Source organism: Ischnura elegans, chromosome 3 (assembly GCF_921293095.1).
Source record: "Ischnura elegans chromosome 3, ioIscEleg1.1, whole genome shotgun sequence".
In the NCBI taxonomy this organism is placed as follows: Eukaryota; Metazoa; Arthropoda; class Insecta; order Odonata; family Coenagrionidae; genus Ischnura; species Ischnura elegans.
Window position 1 is genome coordinate 100,551,923 of NC_060248.1, and position 24,527 is coordinate 100,576,449.

General features: G+C 38.0%; 1 protein-coding gene across 1 annotated transcript in view; it reads right to left on the reverse strand.

Moving 5' to 3' along the window:
• LOC124156252 (putative tyramine receptor 2) overlaps positions 1 to 24,527 on the reverse strand; it is an 844,454-nt gene that overhangs the window by 403,698 nt on the left and 416,229 nt on the right. Inside the window, exon 5 of the mRNA XM_046530670.1 lies at positions 23,067 to 23,205. The gene's annotated coding sequence lies outside the window, so the exon portion shown is untranslated. The remainder of the gene's footprint in view (positions 1 to 23,066; positions 23,206 to 24,527) is intronic.

Sequence of the window (24,527 nt, forward strand, 5' to 3'; positions counted from 1 at the left end):
TAATCCACGTTTCCAATCTTCAACGTCGAAGAATTCAGAATTAGAAATTTTATGGGACAGCTGACGGAAAAGGAGAAGAGACAATGAAATCCGCAGCGCCGAATAAAAATTAAAAATGTAAAGCAAAGATGAGGTTTAAATGGAGGAAAGGTGACTTAAAAAAGGTTAGGCAATTTTAATTTCAGCTCCTTTATTCAAATCCCTTTTTAACAGCAGTAACAATAATAAGTTCAAATTCAATATTAATGCAATTTAATATACAAATTTCATCAGAAAAATAATAAAGCAAAGGATTAATCAAATGTAACTTCGATTTATTTCAAAATATATTGATCGTCTTCAGCCCAGCACGTAAGTTGGATGACTTAAATTTGAGTAGCCTTTTATATTTGTCGTTCAAATGTTCATTAACAAATGCACAAGTTACATGGTAAAATTCTGGCCAAGATTGCATGCTCTTGAGCAAGCTCCCCGTTTTCTCTTCATATTCAAGCTCCATGGAGACAAAAGCAAAGAATTTTCTTAAATCGATGAGAGTAGGAAATCATTTCTTTAAACACGACGACCGTTAATTCCAGAATTAAAGGACAACAAAAAAAACGGGTGCGATTAATCGACGACTGAGAGAGAACATGAAAAAGGGCGGTGGAATAATTAAAAAAAGAACAAAAGCGAAACAAGAGCGTGACCATGATGGAAAAGGGATATAACGAAATCCAGTTGCAGGGAAAATGAATTATGCACAGCAGAATACAATGCCAGTGACGAGGCGCGATTCGGCAGAACGAAAAACACACACGCATATATAAATATATATATATATATATTACATGCATAAAAAAACGAGGTTGCAATAAATTTTTGAGGGTGAATAATCGGCTTTGTCACGTTGTTGCGAAAAAAATGCAATGGAATTCTCGAGATGAGCTTGGTAGCAGGTGGTGGGTCAGGAGGCTGTAGGAATGCTAACGAGTTATACGAATGAAAAAAGATAAAGAAAACAGTTTTCGAGTTTATATTGTTTTCCATTCAAGTAGGGTATGATAAAAAACTTGAAACAGTGGTAGAGGACACAAGGTATCGGTCCCCATGCAAGCCTGTGATCAGAATATAACAATCGCCCCTTGCTTTACAATAGGTGAAGTTTTTTCATGGATGGAAATAGAAACGAATAGCTCGCTATTTTCACGAAAGTTTGATATGCATGCTTTCTAAATGTATTTCATGAATGACGTCTATGAAAAATAGACTTTTCGTGCTATACTTTCGGTACGTTACATTTGAATTACCATGCTTTCATACTGGCACTCAAGGGGTACTTGTATATGAATGAAAATGTTAATTATTCAAATAATGTATAATCGCCCGTTTGACAAAAACTAATACATTGTTCGTTGCTCCATTGCAGTCGATAGAAAATGAAATGTAAGCATGCTACCGAACCATTCCTTGAGCTATAACTTACAAATGCTGCAATGTGATAGTCCACCAATTTTCAGTTATTGTGATGAGTTTGGAGAATAAGATTCCTTTATATTTCACTATTCCGCATGTTCTATATTTCCGCATCCGCACGCCATTTGAGTTATGATTATATTCTCGATCAGGGAAACATTTCGCAGTGTACCGCAGGAATCCCATGTACATACATGCTATGGAGTAGCTGGTACGCGGTGAATCGTTAGGCATGATTCGTGGCGCCATCAACTTGCTTGTAAAGGCCGTATCACACTAGCGACTGCGACCGCCGCTGCGACCGCGACTGCGGCTGCGTCTGCGACTACACCCCATCACACATTGCGGCCGACGCCACGATCGCGCATGCGCACGTATGAACGTTTCTGCTTGTGGCTTGTTTGTTTACGAAAGCCCAAAGAATAGATAGAGAGCAGCAATTGTTGAAAATGTTCCTAAAATATGTTAAAACGTACTTCATTTTCATTCACCTGTGTACTCGGGTGCAATATCCAATATACTGGGCTTCCATCTTCACTTTAAAAATCCGAAATTATCTCAGCGTTATCTTATAACCTTCTTGAACTTCCCTCGCTACGGTAACCAAAACAAACAAACACGTCTGCCGCAAGCGCGCGAGATTGAAATGGAGCTCTCTGATTGGCTGCGACTGCGACTGCGACTCAGAAGAATAGCCGGTCGGCTATTCTTCGGAGTCGCAGTCGCAGCGTCGACTGCCTCGCTCTGATTGGTCGACGGGCCAGTCGCAGTCGCGGTCGCAGCCGCAGCGCCGGCCGCAGTCGCTAGTGTGATACGGCTTTAAGAGGGTGAATGCCGACGATGTTACTTGGTGAAAGCTTGAAAAGTAAAAACATAGTATTATTCATCAAACTCTACGGTAAACAACAAAAAAGGTACAGTTTCACGCTTGCATTTAATTTTATAGCATAACTGAGAACTTCAGGCTTGACGTCTTGAAACCTCTCCATATTGGAAATATCTTCTAGAAGATGTAACTACGTTACGAAACCCGGGTTGTGCCCATATTAATATAATAATGAACCTGATAATTATTAATGTGATATGTGATGTGTGATAATGATTAATATAATAGTGAACTTTTACTCATTTATTTCATTTTATAGTGATTCTAATGGACACACTCCCGTATATTAATTAAAAGTTCACCCGTCTGTCAATTATGTCATATTCATCGTTTTTTTTTAAATTATCCTCCGCTCTACATTATTCATGTATTTAACCTTTTTTCAACCTTTATCGCCGTTTTTTTTACATATTTTTTCACTCCCAAGACCTAACACTCACATCTTTTCGGTCGTTATGAACGACGAGTTGGATGTAAGGAATCATTCCAGCCCCTCAGACACTGCTCTGCGTGGTGTGGATGAGGAGGAAATGGATGGTCGACGTGCCAACTGTGGAATAAAGATGATTCTTTTCCCCCCTTCCCCATCAGCCGCCTCCCCCCGACTACAGCGGTCTTTCTTTAGCGTGTGGGTGTTCCGGCAGTGACGGCAGGCAAACGAGATATGTCCGACGAAAAAAAGAGCCCTCCTATCCTAACAATTCTCTCCGGGAAAGGAGGGTGGGAAGGATAATGGTGACGGGGATGGGGAGGGAACGTAAAAAAAGAGGGGCATGACTGAAAAAATTGGGATAAATAATAGATCTCGCTGGTCTCCCAGGAAGTTGAGCCACTTTGTCCCGCGGTGCAAATGTACCAATTTTTATCGTGCCTTTAAGAAATCGTGATCCGGGTAAATATTTCCACGGATATTGTAAAAAATACAAAGTAATCGTAGACGCCATCTATCAAGGATAAAGAGAAAATTTAGTGGGCTCAAAAAGTGGATAATTTAATCATCATAATTTCAAGTTAATACATATTTTATGGAAGTTGAGTAACTTTATCCCGCGGTGACTACATTCCAATTGCAATCGTGCCTTGAAGAGATGGTAGATTCACATCTTCGTGACTCTTGACATATATGATCCCCGCTTATTTATAGTAATAATACATAAAGAAATCGTAGACGAAATCTATCGAGGATTAATAGTAAAATTAGGTAAATCAAAATGCGGGTGATTTAATTATCATAGTTTTAAGTCAATAAATATTTCCTGCAGCTACTTTAGATTATCGCAACACCATTTTTGTATAACTATCAAGATTTGATTTCCCTCAATGGTGACTTACATGCCAGAAGCTTATTCTGGAGTGAGCTCTACCCTCAGATATCCATAAAACAACCTTAGGGATGAATTACTGAATGAGTTAATGGAGATGTTTACTCATATATGAAATCTTACATTAAATAAGAGAGTTCGTAACATGGAAGGGAAACATGGGGTTAGATGAAACAAGGAATCATCCCCATTCAGTCGACTTCTTACAAGTTAAAAATTGAAAAAGCGAATGTTTAGGGGAAGTCATTGGAGTTTTGGTTCATATACTTAATTCAGAAATTATTTCACACTGAACCGCAGGAAGCTCATTCACATGGCCGAGGAGCAGCTGATGCCCAGGGAAGCGCTAAGCTGCAGTTGTCTAGCATCACCACCGCGGTAATTGATATTCTTTATGTACGAGTATCGAATTGGCCGTTCGAGCAAGTCTTTCTGGTACTAGATTCTATCTTTCATCACGGTCCTTCCGAAACACAATTTATGCTTTTTGATTCCCACCCAAGGCCCAAGTTTTAAAACGTATATGGGCATTATACTTCTTTCTCTCTTGCTTGTTAAGGTCTTGTTAAGACAATATGCTAGTTTCATATAAATTTAAAAGAATTCTTGCTAAGTAGAACACTACTCATGTATGTGCGAGAAGTTAAAAAGGAAATAGCTACATTATAGCTTTGATGAGTTCATCGTTGAAATTGGAAAGGTCAAAGGGCGAGGATTCTTCGTGGGGAATACCTTGAGAGGTAGGCATCAGTTGTTAACACTCTTGCTAGTGATTTCCTCTCTCACTAATGCGATCAAAATAAAGTTACAAGGGGGGTGATGGTGTGGTGACTAGAGTGTTGGCTTCCCATCCCATGGGCTCGAGTTCAAATCCCGGCGGTGGAGGTTCAAATCCAGAGACTGCCCGATCCCCGCTTGAATGTTGTGCAGAGGATATTTGAAGCGGGCAACACTCCGTCCGTCGAATGGGACGTTGACCCGTGGTCTCCTAGGCGCCTTTAGTTTAGAGTAGGCAAATTCTGAGGCGTAATTTATAAAAGTTTAAGCATTAATGCTAACCCGGGTCTCTCTCCATCCTTCCTTCCTTCCTTCCTCCCTTACCCTTTCCTCATGGTGCAAATAACCTCAAATGTCGGCCGCCTCCTCTAAATACAATACCATACAGTAAAACTCCAAGGATGGAGAAAACATAGGTTAAAAAAAACGGAGAACGTGACCAGAGAGGTCATAAAACTGCAAACTGAAAATACCTAATTTAGTGATGGGTAGAAAAATAATTAATTAATTTATCCAGAGTGTTGCTGAGCAACATAAAGAGGTGCATGTGGACACGTCGGGAAGGGACTTGGAGTTAATAAGAGGAGGAATGGGGCTGAGAACGCCGAAAAAAAAGACAGTGTCGTAGATGATGAACGACGGACGAAAACTGCAAGGGAAGCGTTTCTCAAAATCCGTTTATCCATTTCTTCACTTTTTTTTATAATTCTCCGAATATAACCGAACCAGCACTCGGCACACATAATTATCTCCAGTATAATGTATTCCGTCAGCGTTATTTGACGTCAGTGCCGCCGCAGCGCCTAGCATCACCACCGCGGTAATTGGTATTCCTTCTATAAGAGTATCGAATTCGTCGTTTGAGCAAGCCTCTACGGGACTTGATTATCTTTCTTTCATCACAGACCCTCTGAAACACCAATTAAACTTGTTGAAATTCCCACCCAAGCCTGCCACGTGAGGGAGTGATTTATAAGTTTTAAAGATATTTTTAGTTCTATAAATATTTTCTCGTTTCGTTATATTTCTTTCTCTCGCAGATTCTAACTAAGCCAATGTGTAGGCTTCATATATATCGAGAAGGATTCATGCTAAACAGAACACTGTTCATGTGCGTGCGAGAGGCTAAAAAGAAAATAGCTATATTGTAGCTTACCTGAATCTCTAAATGAAAGATATTCGCGTACAAAAAATATATTAAGAGATACTACGTAGTTAAGATTGAGTTAAAAATATCAGGTTATTCCGATTTTAGTAGCGTCAGTTTTCAAAAGAATTTATAATATACAGACTATTATATAACATATTGATATAAATTCAATTGAAATTTTAAATTACCATTTTTTTAATAACTACGAATTTAATGGATAAAAATCCGTCAATGATCGAATTTTCGGCCGCGATACGGTATTAGTACGTTAGACAGAAAGAATATGGTAAGTATTTACGATATAATTACCTTAGTTATCTACGCATAAAATATATTTAAGAATGAAATAAATGTTCATAAAAGTAATCTCATCTCTAAATTTTCCTAGCTCTCAGTGACATTATACAATAATGGGTACCAATATGTGCCCATTCGAATCACTCGACCGTTATTATATAAATACCCTTTAAGTACGTTGTCATGAAAATCGAAACATACCATCAACCGCTTGTTGCCTCAGTCTCATTATCTCCACCCTCAGGTTCCATCTCCAGGTATTTCCCTATATCTGCGCGAATTAACTATATTACTGGCTCCCAAAATCTCTCATTATTGCATCTAGATAGAGAAACTGTCCTCTCCCTATCCTTTATTACGGTTTCCGCACATCACTAATATCCGCAATTACCTCGTCGCTTCTCCTTCGCTCAACCAACACCATAAACATACGAATTACCTTTAATTTTTATACATTTGCATGGCTAAATTATGTCTGTATTTAGTTGGTAAAAATATTTCCATCAGGTAATAGCTTAATTTCCATAAGGGTTGTAATAAACCGTTTATCGGCAAGTCAGTCCTTTAAACCACTCGGAATAAATACACAAATACAAGGTGTTTCATCCGTTCTCTTCATGCGATGGTAACTTGCACTGTACCACTTGATGGTCATGGTGTAAACTCTTCACCTTAAATATCCCAGAAATTATTTATAAAATCTTAGATGAGGATCCCAATCAAATACATTTTTAATCTAAATGGCTCATTAATGTGTCACAGGATTTACGATGAGTCCAAAACGTAAAAATTAAAGCATACTCAATGGACTAGCAATAAATAGGTTAAAATTAGACAAAACTCCACATTTAAAAAAATACGTCTGGAAGGGAAGATACAGTTTCAATAAATACGCTGACAACTTTTTCAACTAAACGCAGCTTTATTCGGTAAAGCCGCGATCGGTTTCAAAAACTTACTTGCCATCATGAAGAATTATTTTTCCTTTTCCAGACCTCTATAATATGAAGAATGGCTGTGTGGAATAGGCAAAGTTTTCATTGCATTGATTTAGTCACGAGCAAGTTCCTCAAAGTTAACTCTAATAATTGAATATACAAAGATGATGGCGTTACTTCCTGACAGAAGAGCAAATTATGCATTATGCAGTATCGGGAAAGAAATTCACCGATTCAATATGAAAAGATAGTGAAAAAATACATTATGAAGCACATCTTTCCTCTCCATAGACGGAGAAACCCGTCAGACTTCGAACGCATCTATAGGAAGAGAATACCAACTCAATTCATCTGCAAAAAGGTCTTGCCGAACGATTCAATCTATACCATTCCCATTCTGAGATATCACCCCCGCCGGGTCTGAGAAAAAATTACATGCCACCCTCATTTGACATTCGCACCGTCTCTTTATATATATTTTTTTTCGCTCGGGAGGCCCCTCTGTCGCAAAACGGGAAGTGAACGATTTATCGCGGGCGAAAGAAGTCGCAGACTTTTGTTTTTCGTCTCCTACCCTCCACTACTCTGGGAACTTCTTGGCGGCGCGCAGTCTTTTTAAGAGTCCCAGCACGTAGACTCTCCCATGGCATCGGATCGATCGAAGATCGAAGGAATTTCTGCGAATTTGGGAGTGACAGCCGCCGTTGATAAAGAGATCCTCGAAGAGGTGCAGACGAAAACAACCCAATTCAACCCGGGGGGGGGGGGGGGAAATCGAGACCCCCTCAACTCTCGACCTCTTGTCCCTTCAACGACGAAGCCGATGAAAGGCGCCAAATTAAACCGAGCCGCTAGAGGAAGAGAAAGAGAGGACTTCTACGCTTGCGAAATAAATCAATGAGATCCGTGAATGGATAGGAGAATGATTCCATTTCTAATGAGATGTGCCACGACTGTTGATTGATGGAGTGCGATTCAACACTGTCATCAAAAATGTGCAGAAAGGAATAGAGATTTCATAGAAAACGAGTAAGTGCAGTCATGTTAAGATGATTGGAGGTCTTGCAGCCGGAGGTATAGGAAAACTTTATAAACGCCTCTTTGGCGTAAAGCTGATATGATGTTCGTTAGATAAGAATTGGGAAAAAATAAGACTGCCACATATCAATGCTACTTATTGAGTCATTAGCTACTGTCTCATAGTGATTCAACCCTAATAATCATTGGTATATATTTTAGGGAAAACCTCAGCCCGGCTTTGGCTACGGGCATGTGTAATTCAGGTCAGGTAACCTCAGAGGGATCAGTTTCTATCCCTATGTCACGTCGCACTCCAAGACGGGTGGTGGGATTGTGAGGAACAGGCTTCAGGTTTTTGAACCCAGAGCCCTCCCATCGACAGTAGAGCGCTGTAATCACTAGCTTACCACGCTCCATCATATTAAGTATAAAACGCGAAAAAATCGGTCCAAGGTATCAAGGCTGACGTTGGCTAGCTATGTATTTGCATATGGCTCCGAAGAATTCATATCCCTGAGACAAAATATTCATTTATTGAGAGATATTTAAAAAAGGAGCATCTAGTTGGAGCTCAAAAAAAAGAAAAATTATCCAAAAAATTGTTTCGTAGTCATAAATTGCACAAAGTATTGGATTAATTGACTCTCATAAGCTATATCAAATGGTCTACACCTTACCAAAGCCTAAAGAAACCCTATATTCCTCAAATAGCCAATTACTCTCAGCATCAAATATTGCCAAATAAAGCATACGAAGGATCATTCACCGAAAACAAAAACTAATTTTCTAGATACAAGCTTCCAAGCAAAGTAATTCAGAATAAAATTTCAAAAAAGTTAAGCCACACTACAAAGATACTCCATGCATTTTGTACACAACAATTTTAACACGGCCAGAAACCTTATATCACTTAATTGAGAGCATTCACCAGGAATACCATCAGTTAATTTTCCCATCAAAGCGCTATAGAATTGGCAAACGTCAAAGAACCACATTAACGCAATAATGAAGCTTTTGATTGAGAAGAACAACTCTAATGCGAAAAAATTGACTCCTACGAATATTCAGCGAGAAACTGCCATTATGGTCACCATGCAATTTCCACAGTACAAGAGTTTCTCTAAAAAGTAGAAAAAAATTGAGATAGTCGAGGGGTGAAGGGAGAAACAGCAAAAAACTCTGCGCAGCATATCGATAGACGGATAAAAATCTTGACAGTCTATAGAACTATCTGGATGAAAACAGAAAGCAAAACCTAAACAACTGCGACGTGGAGGAAAGTCATAAATCGGAATGTAACGAGGGATGGAGGAGAGACGGACGAAACAGGCTGCAGAGTTGAGATATTCGAGAGGAACGGGAAAAGAGGAAAGAAAAAAAAGGGATGAAAAGGGGTGGGAATTTTGTTTTTCGATTGGAACCGCCAAGATAGGAGGGCGAAGAGAGGAGGAGAAGCAGTGATGATGGGAAGGAGGAGACTGATGAAATTGAAGCGGAGGGGAGGATGGAATTGAAGGGGAGAAAAGAGAGGAAAGAGGGGGGGAGGAGAAAATGACGGGGGAGTAGACGGAGAGAGAAAAAGGATATGGGCAGGGGGTGCGGTGTGGAGCAGAATCGCATTTTGGCTGCACCCATGAACTCAAGTATCAAACTTGTAGCAGATGCAAAAAACGTTATTTCGTAATAATTTTTATTTTGCAAATTTTGGATAATTTGGAGGATTTAGTCAATTTTTTAACATTAGGTACTTTGCCTTTAATTTAAAAAAATCTGTGACTTGCTTATTTTATAACTTTAATCAATTATTTTTTGCGTGACTTCTTGAAAACCCTTCATGATGTAATGAAAAACATTGTAAAGTGCATAATTTTGTTTCTTTTTGCTGGGAAATTCCAGAGAATAAGAATGCTGGGACGATTAGAGCATCTTTTAATTATTAGAACTTTTCTAACTTTCACATAGTACTTCTTGATACGCGATGATTGGTACAAGCGAATATATATCAGATGGAATATCGATATGTTATAGTGAACGCGGTGAAATAATATAACTTTTTTCATAACTAATACCAGGTAATAAAAATTCTTTACTACGAACCGAGGCATATCAGTTTGAAGTTTATACCCCGGCCTGATAGTTATTATTTCACTAAGCTTTCACGGAATTTTAGTCCAGGTCCAGATGAAGTGAATTATTTAAGGAAATTTTATCCTTCATTTCACAGCCACTTACCTTCGTAAAGGCTCAAATCTTAACAACGATGACATTTCAGAGCTATTGCTCCGATTCTTTGCCACCCTGGTTACCTCTCCCGTATTCGATATTACTGTAGATTTACTGTGAGCGAAAATTCGAAATGATGAATATATTGAAAAAATAAGAAATATGCTTAGCGTAAAGAGCAAACAAAATACTTTTATTTACTAGGCTAATTGCTACATTCAGCAAATTTAGAGGTAGCCGAGATTGATAAATTTGTTCACGTACTAGTTACGGATCTATGCGATTCCAGTCCAAGTCCAGGAAGAAGAATAATTTTTCCAATGCATAATTCCTTCGCATTCACTTGAAGTGCACTCCATTAAAATTAAACTTTGATTGTCAGATCTGGAGCTTCAAAAAAGTTTAATAGGCAGTTACCCAAGAGCCCTCAGTGTCAATCCCACTTTTTTCAAGAATTTCATCCACCCTTGTTTCGAACTGATCATATAACCCTCAAGTCTATAAATGAGTAGCATCTTATTATTCATGGATGTCACCCTAAAATTAAATTATAAGCAAAAAAATGGCTAAAACGGCACCCAGGCCCAGCGGATGCGGTCGATATGGCCTAGAGAAGCAGGCACAAAGCCATTGGGGGATTAGAAACATCAAGCAGTCATCTTGAAATTTTCCTATCTAGCGACTGCCCACAGTTGAGTACAATCCTTCATAGCATCCACTTAGAAGACAGCTAGACCAAGGGTACTCATCCTCTGACTTTCTCTGAGCTATTAAAAGTTGTGGAATGCGGTAATGGTATCAGTCCCGAAATTTTCTCCCAATAGAACATTATACACTATTGCCACCAAAGCCCTAGAGTTTAAAATTTTTCAAAGAATTAGGTGATTTCGGAAACAAATGCATACGGAGAGCAAGCAACTACAGCTATGACTTTTTTAAGAAAAAAATAACGATGACTATAAATTTCGGCATTATTTTAAAGGAAACTGAAAGCTTATTTAGTGAAATTGATGGTTTTACGATTATTAGGACTTGAAAATAAAATTACCAGAACAGGCAATCCACAATACAACCAATCCCGCCCTCAAGCAAATTTCTGACGACCATGTGTGGAAAAGTGTAGTGAACTTCCCTTGCACTGAATAATAATACCAACGGGACACTAAGTATTTTACTCTGACACCGCAGTATAGTCACTGATATTTTCCTGATATTATATTCTAACAATAAGAAAAGGATCGACTTCCCACCACCAGCGTAGAGATTACGTAAATGTGGAGAGTGGACAAAGATGCACTACGAGAAGAGTCGTGAAATGAGAGGAGTGGCTGGGTGGGTGCGATACTAAAGCCAAGATAGGCGGAAGATAAGGAGATATGGACGATGGAAGGCTCGAAGAAATGTGGAGGAGACGGGAACCCTTCTCTTGCGACTCCCATTCTTCCTCGACTAGGTACCTACTGCCTTAGAGGCTGCGCGCTAGGCTTAGGTTACTTGAGCATTGAGAATAAATATCTTTAAGAGCGGCACGGAGAACTTAATATTATAAACTTCACCATATTTCCAAGTCCAATAGGAACGATAAATTATGAGTGGTATTTTTTCCAACGCACAGGAATGGGAGTTCGTTTTTTTCCCCGAATAATAAAGGACTATAATAAATTGTCGGCGTAATTTCGTTAGAGTATTTAATTTTAATCACCCCCACCACACACATACTGAGGCGGCTTGCGGGGAAGTAGGTAGATATAGATGCCTCCAGTCAGCCTCATGTCTATTCCTCATGGCACAGTTGGCTATGAAAAGACTTCTTAAACTCATATTTTCTCTATAAAGCATGCCTAATAAACTAGCCTAGTTTTTCCTTGAGCCTTTAAAAGTTATAAACTCAAAAAAAGTCTAAATAAGGAGGAAAAGAATATGGAGACACAGGGGAGACTTTTTCTCCGTATCTCCAATGAAACCTTAAGATATCACACAGAATCGGTCTAGACGTAAAAAAGGTTTTCTTGCAATTTTTAAATTTCCTAATACTCCAAAATGCGATCAAACTTAATCATGCGAAATATCTTAAGATATCGTAATAATATACTCATTGTTTAGTAGTATACAAGATATCGTAACATATAAAACATCGTAATATATTGTAATAATGTACACATTGTTTCATAATATACAGCATATCGTGACACATAAAATATCCTAATTTATAAAATATCGTAACATATAATTCATTCGAATACATAAAATGTACAATATTGTTATATATAAAATATCGTAACACATACCATTTCTAATATATAAAATATCGTAATAATTTATACATTGTTTCGTAATATATAAAATATCGTAATAATTTATACATTGTTTCGTAATATATAAAATATCGTAGTAAATAAAATATCGTAAAAATATACTCTTTGCTTTGGTATCAGTATACCGATTCATAAAGCTTAATATAAGCCTTCCTGAGCGGATCCTTTACAGCCACCTATTGCCCTAGGGTAACCAGTCTACCCATGCATGTGCTGTAGGGTAGACCATGGAGAAACGGGGATGGTAGAGGACACGAGGGTCTACAGATGGGAAATATGCCGAGGCGGGAACGACGAACGATAGGGCGGAGGAAATGTGAGGAGAGGATAAGGGCATCACGCTGGGGGGAGGAGGAAGAGGAGGAGGTGTTTGGGGTCGGAATGATGAGGAAACGGGGGGAAGGGGTGATGGAGGGATGAGGGGGAGGCTGTAGATGGCTCCGCTGAGTGATGAGTGCTAGGGGCGAATCAATCTGCTATCGCGAAGACGCGGGTCGGGAAACGGGGGCTGCTGGGATACGGGTGTGAGGTTAGGGGGCACGGCGGATTGCGAAGGGGTTGAGGGGTATCGGGAATGGAGGGTACGGATATATATACGGGGAGGACCCTGAAAAAGATGGTCTCGAGAAGGGTTGGGCTGAAGGGACGGTGATTGTGGGCGGATGGAAGTGAAAGGAAGTGAGGGGGAAATCTTTGGGGTCATTATGCAAGGGCGTCGAGAGAGGGAAAATAGGTAAACAAGACACCAGCATGGCATATTGTTTGCCACTTTACTATTGGCACGATACATCCATACATGCTTAGAGTATAGGAATAGTTAGATACATCATTAATCCGTGAACTGAATAAAATGCTAAGGAAGGGTGCGATGTTCGCCAAAAAGTGCTACGGGTGAACAGACAGCGTTACCCATATGTTAAGCGAATTAGGCTGGGAAGAGGATAAAAGAAGCGATGATTTAAGAGAGATATTTAGCCGAACGAATAGATATGAGAATTTGTTTCCCCCCCCCCCCCCCCAGCCCCGAACCGTAAAGGATTTTAATAAATGCTAATCGTAAGTTCGCATTTCCTTTTTATGTGTTAACGACTGATGTCCTAACACTCCCTGCCATACGCCTTTTTATGTGGCTTGCGATGTAGTATGTACATGCAGATAAAATATATAGTTTCCGAAGTAATTCGGAGGAAATCTTTGATATTTAACATTATGAAAGGACAAGTTTCTTTCCTCACTTTTTATTTTTTTTTCGTTCCAGGTTGTGGCACATGATGGCATTTTCAAGGCGCATGAGTTTTGGATGAAATCCTATGCATACATGTTACAAGGGAGAGGTCGAAAACATCCGATAGACCCAAAACTTGAAGAGAGATATATTGCCAAAAGGATAGGAATGGGAATTCCGTCTTCCCCCGAACAATGAAGGACTTTAATAAATGCTTCGTCGTTCTGGATGGCCAAAGTGGCCAAATGTAGTATTTACTAATATCAGATTAAATGTAGAATGTACCATTTCTCTCCCATTGAAACATATGTACAGGCTGTCATCCAAAATGCATATACCTTGAAAATGGCATTATGTGCCAAAACCTGGGTCCGATGAGCTGAAGGGGAGTGGAAATTGAATATTTTCACTATGCTTAGAGACATCAAGCAAAACTGCTAATCGGAAGTCCGGATTTGGAGATTCAATAGCTACTCTCATTCACTCCTTCAACCCTACGGTTGGTGTGAATACGTAGGGCTAGAGTTGACCCCAGACTTGGTACCAAGCCTGGGAATTCTCTCATATTCATGTTAGGGGGGCATCGATCACAGCAACGCTTTTTGTTGAGGAGTCGGAAGGCATCACCTGGGAACGTATAAAATCGTTTCAGGCTTGATTTTGGGGAATATTGCTGTATTCATGATAAAAACACAAATGTCAATTTCCACACTATTTAATTTAACACTCAACGACCGACCATGGTATCAAGCCTTTGTGTCATTTTCAAGGAAAACATCGAAACTTTTTACCTTGAAAATGACACAAAGTGTTGAAACCATGGTCGGTCGTTGAGTGTTAAATTAAATAGTGTGGAAATTACCATTTGTGTTTTAATCATGCATCACCTGGGGCTTGAGCCAGAGACTACTCGGCCAGGAGCCGAACGCTCTCTTCATTGGACTACTAAGCCCCGAAAGCTCTTCCAGAGCAATGAAAGGAGTGAATGAAGAATAACAGTGATAAATAGTATTATAGTTTTGATGGTTACCGCGAATAGTATCATTGCCGCTGATCATCACAGGTGCCCCCAATTACGATCATCGTACTATAACTGGGTGGCATATTTAATGCTGAGTTTTATCCAAGTGGGACTCAAATCCACGACTTACGGTTTAACAGCTGAGGCTTCAACCCCATTACCACTGAGGCCAACGAAGTATACTCTAACCAATTTCCATACTAATATTTTATCTGACACGTTTCAATGCAAAATATAAAGCGATCAATGCAATTTCGTCACATAATAATAATGACTGCTTTGCTACAGAAATAAGATCAAATATACAATGCACCCATTGTCTGTGGAATAACACTCTGAATCAATGGAATGACATTTTAATGCCTATGATAAAGTTCCATAAAATCTGGAAGAGATCATAAAATATAATAAATGAAATTGAAATGCTCTGCAACCTAAACTAGGTAATTGACGAAACCTTTCAACTTGCGGACATATTATTTGTGAGTTTGAATGCACCGCGCCATTAAGTAAGAACATATAGGAATATTTACCTGCGGTAATTTCTACGGCGTGAGTTATGAAGATGAGGAAAGTTTTTCCAAGTAAATAGGAAATAGGATAAGCAGAATATCTATCTCAAGAACAACACGAAGAGCTCGTCTACGATTAATATAGAAAATACTATAAATTTGTGCTGCGGGAAGCAGTATAAAAAATAAGAAATATCAAATGTTTATATATTTCTTAAAGCTACGACCACTAAGCGTTGAGCGAGTCATGGTGCTGAAGTGTTTCCTTTTACTTAAAGCAAATGCCATTCCTCTATATTATACTTGACTTTTTTGAGTTTGTTTAGGAAACTGAGTTTTTTAAAAATTAATAAAATAGGATGCAATTTGCTCGAGGTGGAAGAGTATACCTATATCTAACGCGGAAGACATTCATAATTCTCAGTAGATACATCGCGGTAATTAATTTAGTCTCCTCCTAGCATGAGGTACCGAGATTTTGTTCCTTTTCAGCATTTTTTTTAGATGCACACTAGCTCCATCAACCTCCCATGTATTTAACACGATAGGAGAATAGTGTTTCCCGAGCATAATCCGACCCCAGGGAATCACCTTTATTATGCACGCCACACAGATTTCCGAATAAACATCCCGCTAAAAGCCGGTGATGGAGAAATATAAGGTCATGTGCATGAAAAGATTCAATTTTCGCAAGAGACGAGAACGCATTATAGGGATGAGGTTAACGACTTTTTTTTTTAAAAAAAAAGGATATCTGGCCATTGAAGATTTGTGTGTGTGAGCTAATTACAAATGAGGGGATGGGTTTATGAGATTACTCGGCGGGGCACTGAAGAGGATTAGATGGGTTTCGATTCGTGGGATGCATTAGGGAGGTAATAGGGATTTGTATCGTGCGGCGAATGTTTAGCCGCGGGCTTATGTGCGGTCAAAACACGTTAACCCGCCTCAAATCTTTGGAGAAATTATGAGCACACCGCAGGAAATTGGCAACGAGACGTGGTCAATGCAGCAGGGGTACAGCTCATGAATATGAACAACCACCTATTTTGATCCTTTATTTTCTCATGCGATTTCTAAAACAAAAAGTGATCCACAATCACAACCGAGAAACCAAAAATACCACATACGTTCGGAAAGTTATTCCTCGTTCATATTACGATTGCCGAGCGATCGTCCTAACGATAGTTGGCCGAACTAGCCGTGTGAATGCATCTCCTGACAATAGTTCACGTAGTTCTGAACGTTGCCATTTTACGATTGTTAAGCGCTGGGAGACCGGAAACGGAAGCGACAAGAGAAATACGAAAAGTTCGTGAAGCTCTATTTTTTTCATGGATTAGTTCTAGGAAGGAAGAATAGGGCTGTAGAAAAATTATTCGGTAAATACACGTTGAACACAATTATATCTTGACTCTGCATACCTCAACAGCTTTGCTAGCTGTGAATTTCTCGTTCAATTTAGATATCAGCACAAGAGGGCAGCACAGGTTTTAACCATCGTTGTGTGAATGCACGATTGTTCCAGCAATCGTTGGAACTGATCTGAACGAGGCATTAGTTTTCTTCTGAAACAAAGAAAGAAGAAGTACAGGTACTTCAAAGAAATTCATTGTAAAAACCTCAACCACTCTTATAATATTTTTTTACGTAGGTATATCTCATGATTTCCGAAGGCATTTGCCGTAGCTTGGTACAAGTTTTTATATGCCCACTTCGTAAAATGTTGCCGCCTGTATATACATCCACGAGTAGTGATACGTGAAAATCGGATATGCGATACACGTGATTAAATGCGACATGGGTGCGATCACTGGACTTTTACGATATTTAAACCGTAATTTGCCTTTTCGCTGGCAAAATTCATAAATTTAGTGCCAAGCCTGCCTCTCGTTGCGCTACTGGACGTTGGGCCTAACTGCTACATACATATGGTTACCTGTATTTTAATCCGCAGCTACTAGAGAGGTTGAGAGCGAATTCTGGTAGCCTCTGCGATATTAATCAAATATTTCCTGCCATCTGCCTAGAAAAACTGAGTTTGGTAATGCTGAACTCCACACAATCTGGACAGAGGTTTGCGGAGAGGTTTTTCAGCCAGTACAATCTAGCCGTGACAGACAGACGCAACCGGATGAAGGAAGAGAGTTTTGAAACTTATTCAATGTTGCTGTTCAACAAGCGTAAATGATATTCAGGCTACTAATATCAATTTTAATTAATTCCTTTGTGTCTTATTCCTTAATTTATTACTATCCTACCCCATAATTATTTAAACTATTCCGTTTTTTTTCAAATAACCTTGTTTCATCGCACTTTTTCGTCAAGTACTATAGCTATATTATGAAAATACTGAAAAAATAGATGCTGCTAAATGCTATAAACTGTAATTGAAAGTGCTATAAAATTAAAGTGAAAATGCTATTTCACGTATATCTATCCATGAGGTAACAGGATTTTTCAGCTCTTCGTCTTTGTTGTACCACTCAATTTTATTGATTTATTTATTGCTGCGAGGTGGAACAACCAATAAAGATGTTTGATGCGAGACGATTAAGAAAATGTGCCGAGAAATACAGAAGAAACACCGAGGAATGCTCACAAAGGGCGTGGTTTTCATTCACGACAATGCCTGAACACACACTGAGAATATGACAATAAGATTCCGACAGGGCTTTTGGCTGTAATGTTTTTAACCTTTTCTTTTAAAGAGGATGTACAAAAACTTGTGCCACTCTATGAGAAATGCCTGGAAAATCACCGGATTTACGTCGAAAAATGGTGTAATAGTGTTAGAGTTTTGTGCAATAAATTTACTTCAAGTATCTTTAATCATTCTTTTTTATTTCAAAACGGCACTTGCTTTTCAAACGTGCCTCAAATAAACAAATGCATATTCATGAAAATAAATAGTTTTTGGAATTTGAAATTCCAAGGGAATGGTGTACGATACAAAAATACACAATTGTTGCATCCTATTATCACATTTTCACCTTTGCGATTTCTAAAATAAAAAGCGACCCAAAATAACAACTAGTAAATCAAAAATATGAAAAAAATACATATTCATGAAAATGAATAGACCTTGATTTATGAGTTTATAAAGGCACGAACATGAAACACGAAACATAAATACCTAATTTTTTTCGTCCTATTATCACGTTTTTCAACAAGTATTTATGACTTGCCAACACCCTAAACCATCTTTTAATTCTCTTCGAGTGTTTTGAAGGGCTAAAAGCAGTCCAGTTTCTTTAAAAGAGTACAAGTTAAAAGATAAAAAATAGCAAATTTGGCTAATGCATGCATTAAGAAGCATTAGATCAATTTTCTCTTACTCGCTTTAGAACCTTTACGAGGATAAACGACATGTTAAGAGCATAAAACAAAGGCACTTAATGATTAAATGAGAAACACTCTAATGAAAACTAACGCCAAAAAATAAGAAAATATTTATATTCCATCTACGTTTCTCTCCTCGTACACTATGCAGGAAGCAAGAGATGAGAATTCTCCAAAAATATTCCTTATTTTGACGAGCAATGATACTATTTTGACTTTTACCCCTCTATGACATGCTCTGTACCTAATTAAAATAGAATAATCTTCATCAATTTCATATGAAACACTCGACTTTCGTAAAAAGTACACAAAATTGAACAGGGAACTACGTACATCTTGAATTTCAAAGAAGTCTAAAAAGACCTTCCTGACCCAAAAATATCACTACACGTAATCTATTCAATAAGATATTATAGAATTCATCAAAGATTGAAAATGAAATTCTTTCATCTTTAGATAACTGGTTAGAAAAGCTAAAAAGTAATTACTTTTTAATAGTAATCAAGGCACAGTCGTAGCAATTAATGAATGAATCAAAACTATGCTATTGCTATAAACATTGCTATGCTATAATCATTGCTAAAACTATGTGGAAACTAATTTAACACGTTTTTCAGTAGTTCATCCAGTGTAGAGTATAGAAATAATGCGAAAAAATAAATACTTTGCAGAAAGCAATTAGCATTTACAATGCCAACTTAATAATTGAAAAATTTTTGAGGGGTGAAGGGGCCGCAAAAATCAAGAAAAGATTTAAATTTAACCTTGTACTGCACTAAAATGAACATACTATTTTTAAATAAATGTTATTTCATGTTAGTAAATGTATGTTACCGAAAAACATACGGTACGTGATTTTTAATTAATACTGATGGATGAAAACTTAAAAAAGAAAGCCCTGCCGACCGCTGAAAGGAACAATACTCATGGCATTTCCTAAAGGACGACAAAAAGTTGGTCGGAAAGAGAAAGTGTATTCCGCGGGGAAAAATAAGGAAATGTTGAAATGGAAAGAAACAATAACCCAATGTTCAGAGGGAGACAATATATTATGAATAAGGTAAAGCTTTCCCACAGGAAAAGGACGAATGGAAGTTTCAAAGTACGTTCAAGCAACTTTAAAAAGAAAGAAAAAGAGAGAAATTTGGAGACGCCTTAAAGATATTTGAAGGGTGGTAGTTTTATTGACTCTTAAATAGAAAACTTTAGGGGGTCAATAAACTAAGTTTTACAGACTGGAAGCGGTAAAACATTTACGGCCTCCACTCTACTTTCATCCTTCATATGCTGGCCAAATGTATTATTTCATTTCTTAAATTGAAATGAATTAATAATTTATCCACCTGGCTCCTATAGATATGTATTCCCGCACTTTGAGCACAGAGGGGAGGTTTTGAGCCTAAGGGGTGACGCTTTCTCGGTAAACTGGAGGAAGGCCATTTCAAGGGAAGCCGATGGCTCTCAAATTAATTCTCACAGGCACGACCCCTCTCTTATTGCCTCGTAATGGATACGGGAAGGATAAGACTTGCTCCTGAGCTCCTAGTTCCTTATGTCCAAGTAATTGGAATTTAAACTTCTTCCAATTGCTTTCTATTGATTCATGTAAAAAACGCTCCTCATACTTTGAATGCAAGATTTAATAACAACATTGATAACTTTAATGATCAACGAAGATAATGTTTTTCCCACAAATTCCCGTGGATGCTCGTTGATTATCTTAGTTGATCACTGAGTTCCACGTCATCTCTCGGCAAAAAGTTTTATTTATTTTACTTCATTGATAATTTTGTATACGTAAATATTATCTCTGTGAAAAACTTTCACAGGGGAGAATAATGTCTCGCTAGTTTAACTGGCTAAAGCACTCGGCCGGAATTCGGGGGATCCGGGTACGCATCCCTTTCAAGGCAAATGATTTTTTTCTATGTGGATTTTTCGCACATTTCTGTGGTTGATCGCCAAACACACTGAATAACATTCACTCACTTTGATCAAATCTCCAACCGCGATGGCAAGTATTCGCAGCACCTACTCAAACTAATTATTACATGCCAGAGATCACATTGAGAAACGGCTTGATGTGGAGGAAAAACACATTTTACGTGTAAAATTCAATGACTTCATTTTTTTAAAGGCATTCATTGAAATTTTTTTAACATAATTTTAGCGATTAAAAAGGCTATTATATTAGAAAGGCTGTTTGTGGAATTAATTCCTGTACACCAAAACCTGAAAATTGATAGCGCTACACTCGAGGATAAATTATTTGGGTTTCCCTTGCAACCAGAGGTATATTTTCGGATCCATGGCCCCTGTTAAACAATATAGGACTCCGATGTAAGCTTACCTAAGGGGCAAATATAATAGCATCGATGAGCCGCTGGACAAATTTGGATTTCACTTTCAGTATTGCAGAGAATTCTTGAGAAGGCCTTAGTTTAAATGAAATACAACTTTTTTTTAGATTGGATCACATAGAATTTTAAATAATGGGTCACTCTTAAATGTAAGTATTCAAGGAGAATTGAAGAAAAAAAGTGCAAAACTTTTCTCACATACGGTAAAGCCTTAAACTGAAGAGGAATGAAGAATAAAAGGCGATATATCGTGGTGTATATGATAAGCCGACAGAGTGGAGAAAACTGAAATTGGAAGAGCGGAGCTTTTTCCTCGCCATTTCGAAAAACCTCTTTCTTGAACTTAAATGAAATTCCTGCCGCGAAAGGTTAAGTATTCAGATATTGTTTATAGTTACCTCCTGTAATGAATTATTCGCAGCCCTATTATTTATAAACCGCGCACATAAAACTCTAGCTTGATGCCCCAAAAGTCCATGAATCTGTTGTACCATGGGAAGCGAAAATAATTTCAAGATAAAAAACGATTTAAATTTCTCCTGGAGAATTATATTGATGAACTCTTCACAGGATCTCAACCAGGTTAACTCAGTCATATAGGCCGACGTTTCAGAAGACGACTTATCTCCTATTTTCAAGGCTTGTTACTCAATGACCATGAAAATGGGAGTCAAGTCGTCTTCCGAAACGTCGGCCTATACGATGAGTCAACCAGGTTGAGAACCAGAGAATAATTCATAAATTTCATGATAGACCCAACTCAGTCAATTTCTCCATTGAATAAAAAATCATCATAAGTCTGAAAACATAAAAGACGTCAAAACCACGATATAATTGGACTAAACAATTAAGGAAGTAATGACTCTTCTTTAACTTATCCGCAGTTGTACAGGAACAATTCAAATGCGAATGTACGTGATTAACTTCTTTGTTTTTTTAACTAGATAGGGCTAAATGCTTGATAAATAATCTTATTTTTTTCAAACGTAAAGCAATTATCAAAATTTCGAGAACGTTTTTGAGCGAGCTTGTCCAATGCAGTACTGAGTATCCAAGTCTCTCCATCTATATATACTAAATTATCGATTTACGGGCACACAAAAATAAATGTCACGCACCACAAGAAAATAATAAAAAATATCATATCGTTTGTGAAGCTCACTTAATACAAATGTAATTTTCAGTGCTTAACTATTTTATTTGAAATTGAGAAACCAAAATTGTATTGGCAAAGCTATTTAACTATTATTTAAGGGTATTATAACTTTTCCAGAAAAAATATTTAGAATAAATAAAACCATTCATTTAGTAATCATATCAACAGAACGATTATTTCACGATACCAAAACGGTGAAAATCACAGTATTGTCGAGAAAATTCTAACAAATATTTATAATATTTTCCCCATATTTTCCACATGATTTAAAAACGAATTCACAGTCGTAGACAAAAAAGAGAGGAAAAAATACATTTTACCATAAACTACTGGCTTAGATAGGTAACTGAAAAGGTTACTACTTAGATTTATCGATAAAGGAATCCATTGGTTGCTCTATCATGTCAATCTCGTCAGCTGCAGAGAGAGAGAGCTCGAATGCTTGCCTTCTACTCTATACTCAAGAACACTCATCGCCAGATGTGTCATTCAAGAAGATAGCACTTGGGAATTCTAGCACTCTTGGTGGACAGCTGTCACCGAGAGCAAAAAAGTGCGATAAAAAGGGAATCCATTGCAGAGAAAGGATCCGAGTTGCGAGTGTGAAGCTGAATCGGAAGCTTTTATGACGGTAAAGTATTATATTTCAAACGAGAAGTCGAGTGCCGATACAAAGAATGAGAGACATCGCCTACAAGTAATCGTGGGAGCAAAATCTAGGCATTATTCTCCGACAATGAGCACCATAACGGAAATCGTAATTTTCTCTAAGGTAAATAAACAACTGAAGATATTTTAAAAAAAACATCGACTCTTTCAGACCTGAGCTAGTTTGAAAATCAATACGAAGCGAAAAAAATTTTATTACCAAAGCCAATAGCCAGGGTAACACTAACCTGCGTAATTTTACGCGAATGAAGCATTAACTATTAAGCCCAATTTTTGCTCATCGTGAACGAAGATTATAATAGTCCTCAATATTCTTCATGATATTTTTCCCCAGTTCAAGGTATTTGTTCAGAGAAATTTTTAAATATCGAGATAAAGCTGTCAGCATGTGCACTTACCGAATTTCAAATCTACTTCTTCGGCACCCTGCGCGTCAATAGCCTTCCAATTTATGAGTTGTGAAGATTGAAATGTGATATAGGGCACCAGCCAACGTTCATCCACATTTCATCACCATTTCATCCACAGAAGCAATCCCTGAAAAATAAATAAAATATGTGAATTATATGGGCAAGGAAAAAATAAAGATTAAATCCTAAATATTTACGCGTATAATGAGACCACTGAAATGTTAAAAAGACAACAATAATTCAAAAATGTAAATATCTGTTACTAGAAGACATGTGACATTGCAAAAAAAAAATGTCATCACATTTCTTACATTAAATACGACCAATATTGCTATCGAAAAATCAAAAGTTTCATTTCTCAATTATTTTTTATTGTATTACCTACAAGCACTTTAGAAATCATTAATCCATATTCGTTCTAAATACATTGTAAGGTTGAATCCAATTTGCTTTCACCTCAAATAATTTAAACAAATATTAAGCTAGCTAGCTAAGGGATTTCATATGCCGCTTATCAAGATGACCAATTGGAATTAATACCTCAGTTCTATTTAATTTGCACATCCTGTCGAATTTAGCCACTTCAAGCTCAATAGTACCATATTGCGAGGCTAAGACTGTACAGAAGCAATCAGCCACCACATTCTATGTCCTCTGAATCGGCAATGATTTCAAAGGTGACGATTCTATTCCAATAGGACATGGAGGTGGACACAGAGAATACTGGGGTGTCTTAGGGCGGTTTAACGTGGCCTGCATTAATGGCCAAAATGTAAGCGCTCGGACCTAATCGTCGATACGAATGGTTGAGGTCGGCAGCGAAGCATTGAACGGCACTGCATTAAATCGGGGCGGCCGCGTGGGGATTCCAGGCATTGAAGTCGGCCACGTAGGGGCAGGCCTTTTCCCTCAGTCGACTACTAAAGCCCGAGGGCCAATCTGGCGGTTGCAGGGCAAAATCACGCGGCCAAGCAGCAAGCCAGTCAGTCCACCGCCGCCCAGAAGTCCAGAAGCTCCAGAACAGATTTGAAGCCGTAAAAATGATCCGACCGCTATGAGAGAGAGAGGAGAACGGCCGCGAGATCAATTCGAGCTTAAAGGGACCCAATATTTCCGGTAGATAAGCGAAAACGTTAAACCGAGTCCATCTACCACTCATTAAATACAAAGGGTGCAGAAAAAGCTATGGAAAAACGAATAGAATTCATATTTCATTTAACTAACACAATTTTCACGTACCTATTTAATTTCAAAATGAATCCAAAATTGTAAAATGTCAATTAAATATTACGCGATAGCAAATTATTACATGGAAATTTTCATGTAAAACTTTTTAATTCAGACATGTGGGTTTCCAAGGTCGGGAACTGCATGCAATCAAGTGTTAAACATTTTCGCTACAAACCTAAGATTTAATCTACTAGATAAAGCAATACAAGGCCTCCCTCA